Here is a 15496-nt window from a genome sequence, read left to right on the forward strand (position 1 = left end):
CATGTTTTCAAGCTAAGTTTCATTTCAGTGTAAACTGCGTGGAGGCAATTTGAAGACCACAGCAAGTAGGATGGAGATAATATGAAGGGTTTCTGAGGCAAAAGTAGTAAAATCCAAGACTAATCAAAAGGAATTGGCTCTGCTTAAGACCTGGGAATTTATAGAAAGTATAAAATGAGGTAATCAGCTGTCATGAACAAAACAAAAGAAGGTCCTGACCTTACATTGCCACGGAACAACACAAGGAAATAAACTGCACAGGAACGTGGTCTCTCAAATGGGAAACCCAAAGACTGTATTGAATCTCACATAGTTGTGGGTGTAGTTATTTGTATTGCCTGTAGAGTTTATTTAGTGTGTGTGGTAGCTATTGATAATATTCACCAGGTGACTGGTGACATAATATGTCACAATATTTTTATTTTGAACTGTTATGATAAGTCAGATGCTTTCCCATGTTGAAGGGATTTCTCTTTGAGCAGTGATTCATAGAATTTCAAAGGATACAGCTGTGAAAAAGAAATGCCATATAATGCAGCCTGCAATAAAGTACACAAATGATCTAGCTATGTGACCTTCAAAATTAACAACTAAATTAACTTCCTTTCCTCTCCTGTAAACTAGAATGCTTGATGGAGGCTGAGAAAACCTCACAGAAATTCACAATACTACATATGTAATATTCTGTACAATACATGCTATTTAAGTTTGGTTTTTTTTTTTAATGTAACACTTTCAAGGGAAAAAATATAATCTAAAGCCAGTTGCATTTGTTGGAATATGGCATCCAGCAGCTTGATCATGAGAAACAGATCCAACTCTCCTTTTTTTAGTACTTTTTTCCTAACTTTTTAATGCTCATAGAGTCTATTTAGAGTTTTTATTAGACACTAAACCAGACACCACCTGAGGCCTCTTAGGGACATGGGTGTGGGGGCTGAACCTGCAAGAGACATCTGAGGGTAATGATCATTGTGTGCTTCCTGTGAGTCACCTCACCAAAGAGTGCCTGCTGGCTAAACATTTCCAAAAGCTCCAGGATGAACTTCATCCCCCATCTCCAAAACTTCTCGGTGGAAGGCAAGATGATCTCCCAGTGCAGCGTGAATGATGAAGAGACACAAATGCACAGGGGTTGAGAGGACATTTTGTCCTCCCCAGCTGCTTTTCAAATGCAACATCTCAGTATCTTCATAGGTCCTGGATTCACTGAAATCCCATTTTTAGGGTGACACAGAAGGTCAAAGGAGAGGTATGTGTGTTTTTCTATAGGATTACAGTGTCATATCAATTTTTATTAATGTGTTATTTTCACTAAATAAACACTAAACTAAATAAATAAACTAACTAAATAAAAGCAAATAAAACCATCAAATTCAGCATTTCAATAGCATAGTACCACTTTCTAAAGGATTCCTTTGACACTACTTGGGAATTTTTAGGCAGTGTTTACTTTTAGCATGTTAGGAGCTCCTACTATTTCAAACTGAACTCTCCCTATTTAATCTTCAATGATTTCATGTCACACTTGAAGAGAAAACCAAGCACTAATAGTAATAGATGCTTTTAAATTCCAGTTTCATAATTTTTTGAAATATGTTTGACTCTTGTGCAACAAATTAAACAAAGATAACATTCTTATCACTGTGTTGGGGTAGTACTTGGCTTGCCAATGTGAATTCTATTTCTGCATAGTATTTGGTTGCTTCTCTGCTGTTTAAATAGCAAAGGTATGACAATGCAGAAACAGTGTCTGCACAAATGTCTTTTTGAACAGTATTTATGAGAGCATAGCTTAGACATTGTAGTTCCTTGCAGTTATGCTGGAATAAAACTGGTATATTTCCATATAATGAAAACCTTTAAGAGATCTAGAGCTAGCTCAAATAACACAGATTTTAACAAGATTAATTATAGAAAAGCAATTTGGAAACTGGCTAATTTTACTTGTTATTTAAATTTGCACCACTTAGGGTAATTTTTGAGGGAACATTCAAAGTACAATGTTCTACTGCCATTTCCAAACACTCTCTATTGGTGGTCTCACTGCTTTGGGCACAAGGCAGGTGTCTTGCAGGGAAAAGCAATAAGAACAAAGGTTATTTTTAAAAGAACAGGAACTGGTTGATACAGGATACTGGTTAATTGTTTAAGAAACAGGCAGGTAGGGGATAGCCATTCTTGAAAGACATTGTGAATTTTATAAACTTGTGGCAATTACCTTGTGGCATCCATTGTAACTTGTCAGCTGTCTCCTTAGATCACATCATTTTATAATCCAGTGAGTTAGGACAGATGTTACCTGCTATGGCACTTAAAGGCAATGCTAAATAAATGCATCTGCCCTGGGGTTGGACTTTTATAGTTTCTAGGAAAAAGAAAAAAAGCAACTTTGAGGAATTCAAGGCTTTGGAAAAATTAAATAAATTAAATAGAAGCAGACGTAAAGAATAAAGAAAAAACCCACAAGGTGCTGCTGATTAGAATATAATATACACACTGCAAGATGGAAATATTGATAGGATTAGCCAGTAAGATACCAAGCATGGTCAGGAGCTATAAATGGATGCCTATAATGCATGATCTCCCCATAACAGAGGAAATGGCATAATAGCAGATCTTGCTACTAGTCATGCTATAGACACAAGTGGATTAGATTAGAGCAATTGTCAATGCAGTCAAGAATCCTGGTGTCCTGCAGTGGGAAATGTGTCCCTCAGAAAAAACAATGTGAAGCTTTACAAAGTCTTGAACTACACAGGGTTATTATATGAGACAAATAACACTTCCTGACCTGAGGCAAAAGTCATGTCATGACCTAACTCCAAAAGTAAAGCATGTAATAGTTCTGTATTCTCTAGGAAATGCTTGACTGCAGTCTCATCTTTCCTTTGATGTCTCCTAAACCACTTGTCTCAATGATAACTTGTGATAGCAAGTTTCATGCAAAGTTCCATAGCACTGTTTTATTTTCCCCACCCTAAATTTGTTTCCTGATTTGTCTACAATGTGTCACACTTGTTTGGAGTATTTTTATAATTACACTTATCATGTCATAATCAAATTTTGCCTTTCACACCTTCCCCTCAAATTTGGCAATACTGCTCAGTGCAGTCATTACTGACTTTTTTTTTTAATTTATGATGAACTGTGCATAAAACTACTTTTTAAATAATACTGTGGATTGACTCTGTCCTTTGCAGATTAAAGTTTAGGGCAAAGCCATTAAAGCCATCACAGGTTGCAGGATTCTATGAAGAATTTCCCTGCCTTAATTTGGAGACACTCAGTCAAATGTGAGATTTTGAAATTCTCTATAAAATTTTCACAGAGGAAAGATTTAAATAATTTAAATAGTTGTCAAATTAGGGTAGAGAAATTATAGTGCACTTTTCTCATAAGCAAACTAAAATGGATTTAAAATTGCCTTCAAATCCTTTGATTGTCAAATTGTCCATATACCCTATTAGCATATATTTTTATACATGTCAATAAGAGTTATATCTCATTAATTTTAAGCTTATGCTGTGGTGTTAATTTAACCATAATGAAAAAGTAGATGAGAATCTTATTGTTTACTTTGATTTTTAGAAGTACATGGCTAGTCCAGCAATCAGGACTTTTCCTAAACAGGGAGTGAGATGGTGCTTTTTGTGGACTATTAATCCCAACTGTTTTTAATGTCTTCCACAACAGGTGTGCAATCACACTCTGTAAGTACTCCAATTCTTTCTAAAGCAGAAAAAAAAAGCTTTGATTAGTTTTGCCAGATGCCAAAATTTTAGAAGCCAATGATGAGAGGTGACTTGCACTCTTCAGTAACAGGGGTTTTGTTACAGACATGATTGTACATGTCTGTTTCACTTTTTAAATTACCCAGATAAACTTTTATAACAGGTAAAAAGAGCCAAAGTTCTAATTAAATGCTAAATTAATTCTGTTGTAATTTGTTTGTCCTGTGAGAAATTAGTTTATTTTCCATAAGATATCTGTAGCCAGCTAAATTTCCCTGATTAGGAGCAAGATAGGCACGTAGGAGTGAAATGGAAAATCATCCAAGCTACATTAGTCTAGCATAATTGTGCTAATAAATTTACACTAGCCAATACATTCTGGGTGCAGCTGTTCTTTAAAGGTAATAAGAACAAAAATCTCTAAATAAAGCTTTTGAAGGGTCTCACATCATAGTGCCTGTTAGGACTGCAAGAAAGCCTGTGCTGTGCAGCAATGAAGGGAAGACACAGCAGAATGTAAAGTGATGGTGTTATTACACATTTTTGGTGATAACAAAAAACCCAAAACAAACAAAAAAACCAAACCATAAAGAGAACTGGTTTTGCCTTCAATCCATTCTCTCTCCCACTTCCATGACTTTCACTGATAAACTTATGGCAGTGCAGTCAGTGCAGCTGATCTCCCTACTGATCCTAAGAAGGATGAGGTTGTTGCAGTCAGTAAAGATGCAACTAGTAAATTGGAGTCGAGGATTACAAGAATTTTCCCTATCTGAAGGGAAAAAGTGTAAATTCTTCCTATATGCATATACATACATACACTTATATGTGAGAAATCTATATTTCTATATATATGTCAGGGGAGAGGGAGAGAAAAATGAATAAACAATTCTTATTCTTGTTATAGTTCCAAAACTATATCCTTATGGTCATTTGAGGATTCAGGGCTCACATTTAAGCTGCTGCACACCCCTGCCATGTGCTACAAGAAGTGGGTACTCTGCATTTTTAACCTGGTTTTTAGATTTAGTGGCTAAACTCTTTTCCACAAGTGCTTAATGTATTTCACCTCCAATGAATGATAGCTAAATGGAATTTTAGAAAAACTATCTGTGAATTTAAGGAAGTTATGCAAATATTAGGTTCACTCTAAGCACTTGCCATTATTTTTTCCTTGACAAGGATTAGGGAAACACTGTTTATATTTTCTGTGTTTAAAAGGGCTTTATTGTCAGAACATTTATGCTCTTCTGGGTTTTGCAGTGAGAATAGGCTGCTTTCTTAGCTCATCTTCTGATGCTGTAGTAAGGATATAAATGTAAAGCTAAAAGAAAGCTGTCTGCCCATAGTGATTAATGTCAGCCTGAATTTGCCATGTGCCATTTTGAAGTCAGATTTTGTTTTACTTCAAAATTTAAGGAGCTCTAAGTTATTCTGATCTCATCTTAATAAAGAATTTAAAGTCAATAAACTTAAACTTTTAAAGGAAAAGCACAGCAGAGTATTTTAAATATGTGTACTTCTGCACATATATATACACAGATATTATATATATATTTTTTTTCAACTTCTCTCCCCTCACACCTCCCAACAGTTATTTTGGACATAACCAGATACTTATTAAATTGGTTAACTCTGTTTCACCCAGTGTAAATCTGCAAGTATAGACAAAAAGCACTATTATATTAAACTGGTATATATTATGGGGCTGAGTCATGAGACTATAGTGCTATTACACCTGTCTTGATCTTACCCACCTCTTTATCCATCTTTTTATTTTAAAAAGCAGGCTTCAAATAACCCTAGATAAGAAATGTTAAATAGTTGATAATAATTGGATTTTAAGGTTGCAACATGAGATAGCAAGGAATTCTATAATGTACTCAGAAAAGAATGTTTAACCCTTGAAATCCTGTGAGCAGCACTCAAATGAGAGTTCTTAGTAACAATAACATTGTTGATACTGCTGTAAAGACTTCCTACTTAGTTGAATCATATATATATAACCAGATAAACTGAGAAATTTGCATTTTGTTATGCAGATAAAATGACATTATCTCTCATCTTCCTGAAGAAAGGATATCTCTTTTGGCAGCATAGCCAGACTACATTGAATATGGTTCACCTACGAATAAAACCTGAAACTGATACAGGATAAATTGCAATCTCTGGAAATGCCCAACATCAGTTTATGCAACAAGGTTTAGACTAGGAACATATTTTGTCTACAAGGCCTTCTAAAAAGAGTAGAGAAGTTCAAAGCAGACTTTGGAGATGAGGAGATGGTGATGCTATTGCATTTTCCTTCAAAAGTTCTGAGAACCCCTTAGCACAAGCTAATTTAATCCTGAAGCAATTAATTTCCATCAGTTCAGATCTCAGTTAACAGTCAGTAATGACCTGCATGCATTAATCCATTGAATGAGTCTCTTTGAAGCATTTTTAATCAATTTATGAGCAGATGTACAATATGAGATTCTTTAACTAGAGATGCTTTACACGGAAATGCACGAACTGAGTCACCATGTGGGGGAAGTTTAACGACATTGAGTCAAGTTAGTGGGCTAGGCAGCAACTGAAGGTGGCACCTGATCTGCTAAAATGGCATTTGTGTCTTCAGAGAGGTGAGACACCCTACAATTTAGTGGGAGAAATGTCAAAACTAACTCCTGAAGAGCATAGGGTTACACAAACTTCAGAAGAGGTAACTGAGTTTGAATGGATACCACGAATCACTCGTAGAAGTGAAATGTACTTCAGCAGGAAAAGCTTGTCTCTGCTAAGGGAGCTACTGCTGATGTGTGTATATCTAGAAATTTAAAAGGTAAAAGGATTTTCCCCAAAAAATGATAATACATCAATTAATCTGGTAAAAGCAGCTAACTGAAGAACCAAAAAGCACCTTCAAATCCCTCAGAAATGTGAAGAATTTGAAGCCAGTCAGGCTCCATGTTTCTAAAGTAAATCAGCACTTATAAGTGCTAGAATTATTTATACCAAGCAGACCTGTATTGGGTGACAAGCACATTTTCTGCTCACAGATATGACTACAGAGTAGGCTAATTGCTGATACTCTGCACAGCTTTGGAAATATCACCTGTGGTGACAAGTGCTATAAATTCTTATCCTCAGAATAAATCTCTTTAAGATTTGACACAGTTTAACACAGCCATCATGTTCTGGGAGAAGGGTTTGTGTGCAATGCATCACAAGTTCAGAAGTCCTATACTGCTGCCTCTAGATTTGTGAGCAGGGATGTTGGCTACCCATGAGCTTGACAGTCTTTTTTCAGTTTCAGTGAATACAAGTTGGCTGGGAATAACTTGCAGCTGGTACAGCTCTATTTTTAAGTAAGAAATTAAAATTAGCCTTTCTGCTTCTCCTCAAAATTCCATCTGCTACAATTAATATTAACACGATTTCTAACTTGTCCTTTTAGCTGATTATATTTTTAGAAAGACTCCATAAAAGGTTAGTGTGAAGAACTCACATTTTGCATTTTTGACAATCTGATTGCAGAAAATGTGATCCTTGATAATAACATGTAGGTCAAAAGGAATTTTATTTAAAACTTTCCAGCTAATACACAGTACAGGAAGCACCCTCTAGCATGTTTTTGAGATATTGTTCAATCCTTCATCCCCATTGCACAGTGCATTCCATGCTGGCACTCTTAAGGAGACTGGAATTCAAAGATAGCTGAAAAACTGAGCTCAGAAAAAATTGTTCACACTTCATCAATAATACATGTCTTCATCATCTACAAGTGTAAGAAATATAAAACAATAATTGAAAGTACAGAGCAGCCTTTCAAAGATATTGTTGCTTTCTGTTCCTGAGACTCTAGTGGGTATTAAAGGTCCTTTCTAAATTAGGTCATGACCTTTTTTAAATTTTCTTATTTGGAAAATATTGGCCTTAACTCCATAAGGAATTTAATCTAGAGACTTCCAGTGAATTGCACTTTTATATTTGTAGATGAAATTGGCAACATTTTCACCCAGAAGTGATCCCTGGAAGCAGTTGGCCATAGAATTGACTGTATTGGGTCTGTTTTATGACAACTTGGTACAAATAGCTTATAAAATGCCTTTTAGTGCAAAAATTACCTTGTATTTACAATACTAATTTTAAGGACGTGTAGATGACTGTAGGATTTCAGTTACAATGCACTTTTGGATGCTGAATAAGCCAGTTTTTTGCTCTATTTGAAAACAGAATTCTTCAGAATAAAATGTGAAAATTGAGCTTAATTGTGTTATGTTGTCCCACTTGAGTGTCATGGACATCAATTTTGTTGTTCATTTTTAGGAGAGGACTCGTAGGACAAATGCTATGGTTTTTATTTATCCTGTTGATTAATGCACAGATCTCAGTGCCAATGCAGCACTAAAAACCCCATTCTTTGTTTTGTACAGGTGACTCTGTAGGCACACACATAGAGAAATATCCATTTACAATCAGTTGCACAACTCTACACTTACTTTCAGGGCCAGTTTTATAGAGAGCACTGCTGATGGTCTTTATACTATCAGCAGTAATTCTCAAAATATCCACAATACCTAAAAAAGAGTACTGAGATTTACCCTTTTCATATTTTTTACAGTCTGAAAAACCTCACAAAACTTTCACTGTTGATACAGCAATCTTTTCCTTCTGTCATTGGTTATTATCTGACCTCAAGAATGATAGTAGATGATAGGATAGATAGGAATTAGCACTCAAGCTATCTGGATACCTGGGTATTGCCACTGCTGCCTGGGCAGTAGAGAAAAAAACCAAACCAGGGTGAGAAGTGCTCACTGTCACAGAACATAGAACAGTGAGGGCAGAGGTCATGAGCCATGTTGTATTTGCATCTGTAAACCATAATAAATTTAAGAAACCAGCTGTTTATCTTTGAATAGTTTGGGTGTAGTTAGCAAATTAAATTTGCAAGCACTTCACTGTCCTCTTTGCTGCCATTCAACTCCATTCTGCTGTGTATTGGAGTAATTCCAGTAAGTACCTTAGCTATTGCTGAGTAAATAAGTGAGTAAACACAATTACTGCTATAATGAGCTGAGATCACAGTTTCTAGTTTGACAATATTTTAATAAAGGAGAAATTCATTAGCACCCACTTAATGACTGTTCTCCTTTGCTTATGTTGAAATTATCATTCTTTTTAATTGATGGGAATTTCCTAAACAAAGGCACCAGTAAAGTTCACCTGCATAATATTGTTTTGATGGCATCTATTTAACGATCCTTTTAAAGTAACTTTTTAAAATTTAAATCATTAAAATTACCTTCTTTGTTGATAATTTATTGGTTTGTAGAGTTTATATGATTTGTCTGGCACAAATGTTGGCCCTGGTTCTGAAATTTACGTATCTACCGCTAACTTTAAATATATACTTAACTGAAAATTAAATCAATGTTAATTAACAGTAAATATTGGAATCTGAATTAAGTTGTTTTCCAAATAGAAGAATGCAAGGTAGAAAAGTATAGACAATTTGGAGGGTTAAAAAAAAAGGACTGTCTATGGTGAAATGAAGCTCAACAGTCTTTTTCAAACAGTAAGTGAATTTAGTTGACCCAGAGTGGTTCTGTCTCTGTTTTATATCAACAAGAGCTGCCAGTTTCAGTTAGAGAAGTAAATATAACCTGTCTTTATGCAGGCATGCAAGCCTTAATAAAGTTTAAAGTAAAAGCTGTCAAGGGCATAGTCTTGCTGTAGCATCACCAGGTAACAGCAGCACAGTGCACAGACGGAGTTACTGGGCTTGGAAAATGAAGGGAATCCACTACCTGTGTGCTGGGAAAATTTTATCAGATGCTGGTTTAATACAAGAGTCTTGGGTGCTGCCAAAGGGCTGGCCTGGATTGCTATAAATTCCTGCAGCATCCCAGACTTCACATCTCTCTAGAAAGCCCTGGGAACAAAGAAATTAGAGATGTCAGAAACTACTGGGCAACAATGATGCCCATCTTCTGTTCTGTCTGAGCGACAGCTTTTTTTAAAGTGGATTTCCTCAGTTTCCTTACTAATTAAAAAGAAACACTCTGCAAACCCTTCGTTGCTCTATCCCTCCTACATTTCTGTACTCTGGAGGTTTACATGTCTGATTCTTCCACAGTCCTTATTTATAAATCCACATTTCAAGGAGCTATAGTGACAGTCTCTAATTTCTTCCTGCTGGCCACCACTTTTCTTTAAAGAGTTTTAAAAGAATAATTAAATTTTGATAAAGAATCCAATTATTCTTTATGGATCTGGGAAAAGGCAGTAGTGGTTTCTCCAGAGGTTTGATGACAAGTGCTCTCTGAAGAGGCCTGACAAAATAAATGTATTACAGTCCATTGACTCTGCCTCATGGCACAGTAATAAAAGAAGCCTGGCTGCAGCCTTGCCTCTGTCATACCCAAATGTAGTTATATGGCATTCTTTAGGAAGCCAGTTCTGATATCATATCAGCATATGATATCTGGCATATCATATCCCAGAACACCAAAACTTCCCATAACACAGTACTTATTAAATTTCTAGAATTCCAATGCCTGACTCTGGTCTCATAATAATCTCAGGAAGAAATAAACTCCTTTAAGGACATTATTAAATGCCTTTATTTCTATCAGGAGCTGAGTCCTTACAGTCAATAAATGTCATTGATGTAATCTTGCTACCTGTAGCCAAGTAGTTTTCAAATATATTCTCATTTCAGTGAAATCATTCTTTATTGTACTTTCAAATTGGGTGAGAATTTGTTTAATCTAGGGTTTGTTTTCAACTTTTTACTATGGCTATTTTCTCCATTAAGAATTCCTTACTTATGCATGATTTGCTCATTTTGGTAGTGTAGGATTTTCCATAAGTCACCTTGACGTTGGATGTGCAAATGGCATCCTGAAGTTCCCATTTAAGTTTCATTCTTTCTGAATAGCATCATCCATCTTGATCATGGCTTATTTTTAATGTTTTCATTTGTGCAAGTCTTCAAAGGGCCATTGTTGTGCATGAGCATTAGTGTGATCAGTATATTTTCCCTGGAGAAAAGATGGGGATGAGTTGGGTACAGAAGGAGCTCAAGATCTCAGGAGGAAATGCTTTTCCCATGAGCACACCGTGTCGGGGGAGGCAAAGCACAGCTACAACACAGGCAGGCCAAAGCACATGGGGTTTCACAGAACTCTCATGCAGGAGGAGTGAGATGCTTTGCACTGCCATAAGAAGGCAAATAATTGATGTTCATAACTTTGTCAAATGTGTGTTTTCTTATGCAAATGGCTGCTTTTTGAGACACAGTGTTCCTATGCCTCATACCCACTATTTCAGGCTTCTGATTCTCGGTGATGCAAGGTTTTCCTATGTGTTTGACAAACACAAGTATCAAGTTCACATTCATTTTTAAATTATATTGAGGTTATTTACAAACAAAACCCTTAAGTGTTCTTTCAATGCAGAAGATGAACACTCCAGGGATAGAATCACTCCCCATGAATAAACTAGATCAAACCCTCAGAGGCAGAACTTGTGCCACATCACAAGTGTTCTGTCAGGCAGCGAAGCAGAGACACCTGAAAATACAGGTCATTGTGGACAAGAAAAGTCTTACTTCTTATTAGAAACAGCAAACCTCTCTTTGCTGAGTAAAAATAAAAGTCTGCTAGAGTTTGAACTCATATTTCTGAATTTTTTGCTCTTGTGTTTAATCCCAACCTGTTGTTAAGGCAGTACCTTTCAGAGCTCAGTGGTAGTGAGTGCTGCTCACTGCTCTTGTTGCGAGACTGTTTTAATTTATGTTTAAATTTTTGCCTGTTTTTTATTATTTTTACTCAGGTTATTGCTTGTTACAATAGATTTCTCATGAGCAGCTATGCAGGTTTCTCAGGAAATTACATAAGACTGTGATAGCTGGAAACTTAACTTACCCCAGCAATTTCTAAAGCATTTCTGGAGATGATGGGAATTAGAAGTGACTTACAGAACGCACTGTGCTATGTCATCTCTCTGTGTGCTGCATGGAAGTCTGTAGTTACTTTGGTAGCACATCAGAAGACAAAACAATCTCTTCAGTAAATATAATTTATGTTCACAAGTGTGTTTGTTCACATATCTGTCTTCAGCACACAAACAAATACCTTTGTAAGAAACAGTTAGTGATGTGCAAAATACACTGAGTTTTCTACTGTTTCACTAACCCTGAGAGTGTGAACTATACAAGGCAGAAATTGGATTTTGGATGACTAAATAATGTATCTTCTTGTGAGACTAATGAATCATTGGGCTTTGGTCTCCATACAACCCATAATGAATAAATAATATTGATGAAGTTAGCTGAGGTAGTAATACAGAGTCTGAAGAGCTGAGTTGGAACTGCCTGGGTGTTTTGTATGTGAACTGTTGAATTGTGTACCAGCTTGAGGGGAAAATCTGATTCTCCCAAAACTGAAAAGAAAAACTTCCTGTAACTGCAGTGGAAACAGGTTCATGTCCAAAATTAAAGTTAAGAGGCCCATGCAAGCAGGTTATCAATGATCAGAGTGCTTCTGCTTAGGGAAGCCATGCAGTGTATCTCACACACCCGTACCAGCCTGTGCCTTTGGGTGACCACATTTTCTCTGAGTGCTCAGTCCCAAACCTCAGTGTCAGCAAGGCCCCCTGTACTCCTTTGACAGAGTTCAGATTGTGGTTTTATCTGCTTCAGAGCTGGTCATGGGTAATTTCCTAAGATTGTCTTTGTGCTAGCAATAAAATCTCTTGTGTGCTGGTGTGTTAATTGTTCTTAATACAACCTTATAACAAGCTGTAAAGCCTTGAACAAATGCTTGCAACATCATCAGTTTTCATTGTTCACTGAACAAATAAAAGATCATTAAAACATGTTAGTAATGTGTAGCAAATAATAATGTTTACTGAGGCAGTCTAAAATAAATAATATTAATGGGCATTCTCATACTATGATATTAGTACAAATATGATCATTAACTTACCCTTTCTATACTCTTTATTGTGTTGTTGTTAAGTATTCAATAATGTGTTTTTAATGAACTTTTATTTACTGAGCAATGAAATAGGTTTATTAATAAATTTAATTAGCCATGCAAAAATGTTAATTAGAAAAAAAAAAAACAAAAAAAACAACACCCAACGAAAAATGACATCTGCCTTGAATAGTGCTGCTGCTGCAGCAGGACCTGCTCAGCTGACACGGACACAGACACTCAGGCAGGGCTGGAGCCCCTCTGTGGCCAGGGGTTGGGAATGGGGCAGGGGGCAGAGCCCGAGGCTCAGCCTGGCTCTGGGGCTGTGCAGCCCTGGGGCTGCAGGGGTTCCATGTCCCTGCAGACCTCGGGACAGATCAGAAGCTGTGCCAAACCAGTGCCTCAGACATCGCTGCGGGGTCTGTCTGTGATGGAAGGATTCTCAAAGGTTAACCTCGAGATCACCTATTCCAAACTGCCATGATTTCTGAAGATAATATTTTTTAATAGTCTGTGAGATTTATTCTGCTGGATTGTCCAAACTTTTTGTGTAAATTATTAGAAGACACACTGTAGGCACAGTTTCTACATGGCATTCACTACAAAATAAATTATTCTTCTTTTAAATTAGGATAATTGGATCAGGCAGCTGGATATGCGAGTGCGATACTAACCATATGTTAATGCTTTTTTTCTGAGGCTCTTTTCTGACTAAAACACTCTATCATTGGATTTAGCAAGGAAAATTCAATGCTGCAGACAGTGGAAAACATTTCATCTTGTTTGACAGATGCCAATAGACTCCATGCAACTTTTTTCTGCACTATCTACATGCAAGTAAATGTGATTTTTGTTGTTGTTTTTGTTGTTTTTCTGTCCTCGGAAAATGGAAAAATTGGAAAGAATGATTTCTCCATGAAGAAATCTTCACATAGTGAAGTTTCTACTGGATGGATTGAAAGTTTATTAATATTAATTGAGAGATTTCAGGAGTATAGGTCAGGATAAAGATAAGTCATTGTGGTGAAATACAAAAACCAAAAAATCAATCAAATCATTTAAATAAATGCATATCCTGATTGTACTAAATTGTGCACTCTGTACAAGAAGTTTTACAATGTGGAATCCACTGTTTTCACAAGGATGGGATCCATGTTTTCATGTTCTCTCACCTCAGGTTATATTTACAACTTTTTTTAGTCTTCACCTAGGATATAAACATCTTAATTCAATTCACTGACTTCCAGATGGCAGCAGTGACTCACTTTGGAGAATGGCCTAGCTCAGGATAACCATACTAGTGCTCAAAGAAATTTAATGTCATTCATATTTGTCACACAACACCTGAAAAATGGAATGTTGTAGTCTAAAAATTCATATAAGAGAGTGAATCCCTGTAAATTTTCTTTAAGTAGCTTCTTTGAAAAACTTTTTTTCCATTTACAGTAACAAAAATCAATGTGATGGGTTTTGGCTTTTTAAAAAATGGATTGTTTTCATATTTAAATTAAGTATGTCAAGTACCATACTTAATCTTGATTTCACTTTTAATCCTGATTTCGCTTTAAGGTTTTTTGTTAGTTTTTTTTTTTTCTTTTCTGTGCAGTTGATTAGGGGTGAATTTTTAGAGTTCTCTGCACATTTAATGTGCATAGCATTTAATTTCTAAAAAGATGGTGTGTAGTATACTCCTGCAGTTAATGTAATAGCTTGGCTACTAATGTTAATCATCGGTACACTTAAAAATGAGGATAACGCAAATGTACATACAAGTAAATTCACATTACGTGAGACTTGTATAACATTTATAATTAGGATTCATTTAAAAAATGCATGAAAATGCCAGGAGGAAATTTAAAGTGACATGTATTACAATTATGCAAATCCAGCACTTACTGAACTCTTTATTCTCAGACTAAAATCTGCTATCTAAATAATTGCTTCACAACTGGAAATTATCACCAGCAGCCAAATTCTCTTCTCCCTTCCAGCCCTTCCCTTGATCGTGTTTATTCAGTCCCACAACAGCGTTCAGCGGCGTTGATAAACACGCTTAGTGTTCATTTGGTTAGGCTTCAGTAACACGAGCCTCTGGAATTAGCAATCAGTGGTTACAAGGAATCATTACACTGTAGTATGTTTAGCAGCTCTACCAGAACCTCAGCTGAAAAAGCATGGGACATTTCAAAGCTCATTTGACATTCGTTCCTTTTTTTCTTGGCAATGCCTGTAGCTTTTGCATCTGCTCATAAATCATTTTTAGCCTAATGTGGTGTTGAGCCTTCTTGTTTTGCAATAATAGCCAGGGTACTGCCCAGCAGAGGCAACACAAATAGATACACAGAGTTAATTATTTGTACAGGTAATGGGGACTTCCTCAGCAAGGAAAGCAAAGTCATCCAGAGGTGATAACAGAAAAAGATTCATTTAAGAGGCAGTTATAGATGGGGAAAGATAAGTAGAGGATAAACTTTCAAAACAAAGTTCAAAAATATCAGACAAACATAAAATAAGTAGGCCAAGCAAACTCTGCCTCCCTGTAGCTGAAATCAGAGTGTTCCTGTTTCTACCTATAAGAAGATTGATCCACCATGTTATGTACAGGTCCACAACACACACCTGGAGCAGCTGCTGCACAGTGAAACTTCCTGTATCAGTCACTGGAACTGAGCTACTGTGGCACTTTTGGGCCAGTGCTTGTGGGTTCTGTAACTGTGAGGGCAGAAATCCCATTAGAATATGACTATGTTGGGGTGAAAAATTGAACCATTGCTCCAACTCTTGTGTTTGATG

The sequence above is a fragment of the Vidua macroura genome, chromosome 8, assembly GCF_024509145.1.
Source record: "Vidua macroura isolate BioBank_ID:100142 chromosome 8, ASM2450914v1, whole genome shotgun sequence".
Lineage (NCBI taxonomy): Eukaryota > Metazoa > Chordata > Aves > Passeriformes > Viduidae > Vidua > Vidua macroura.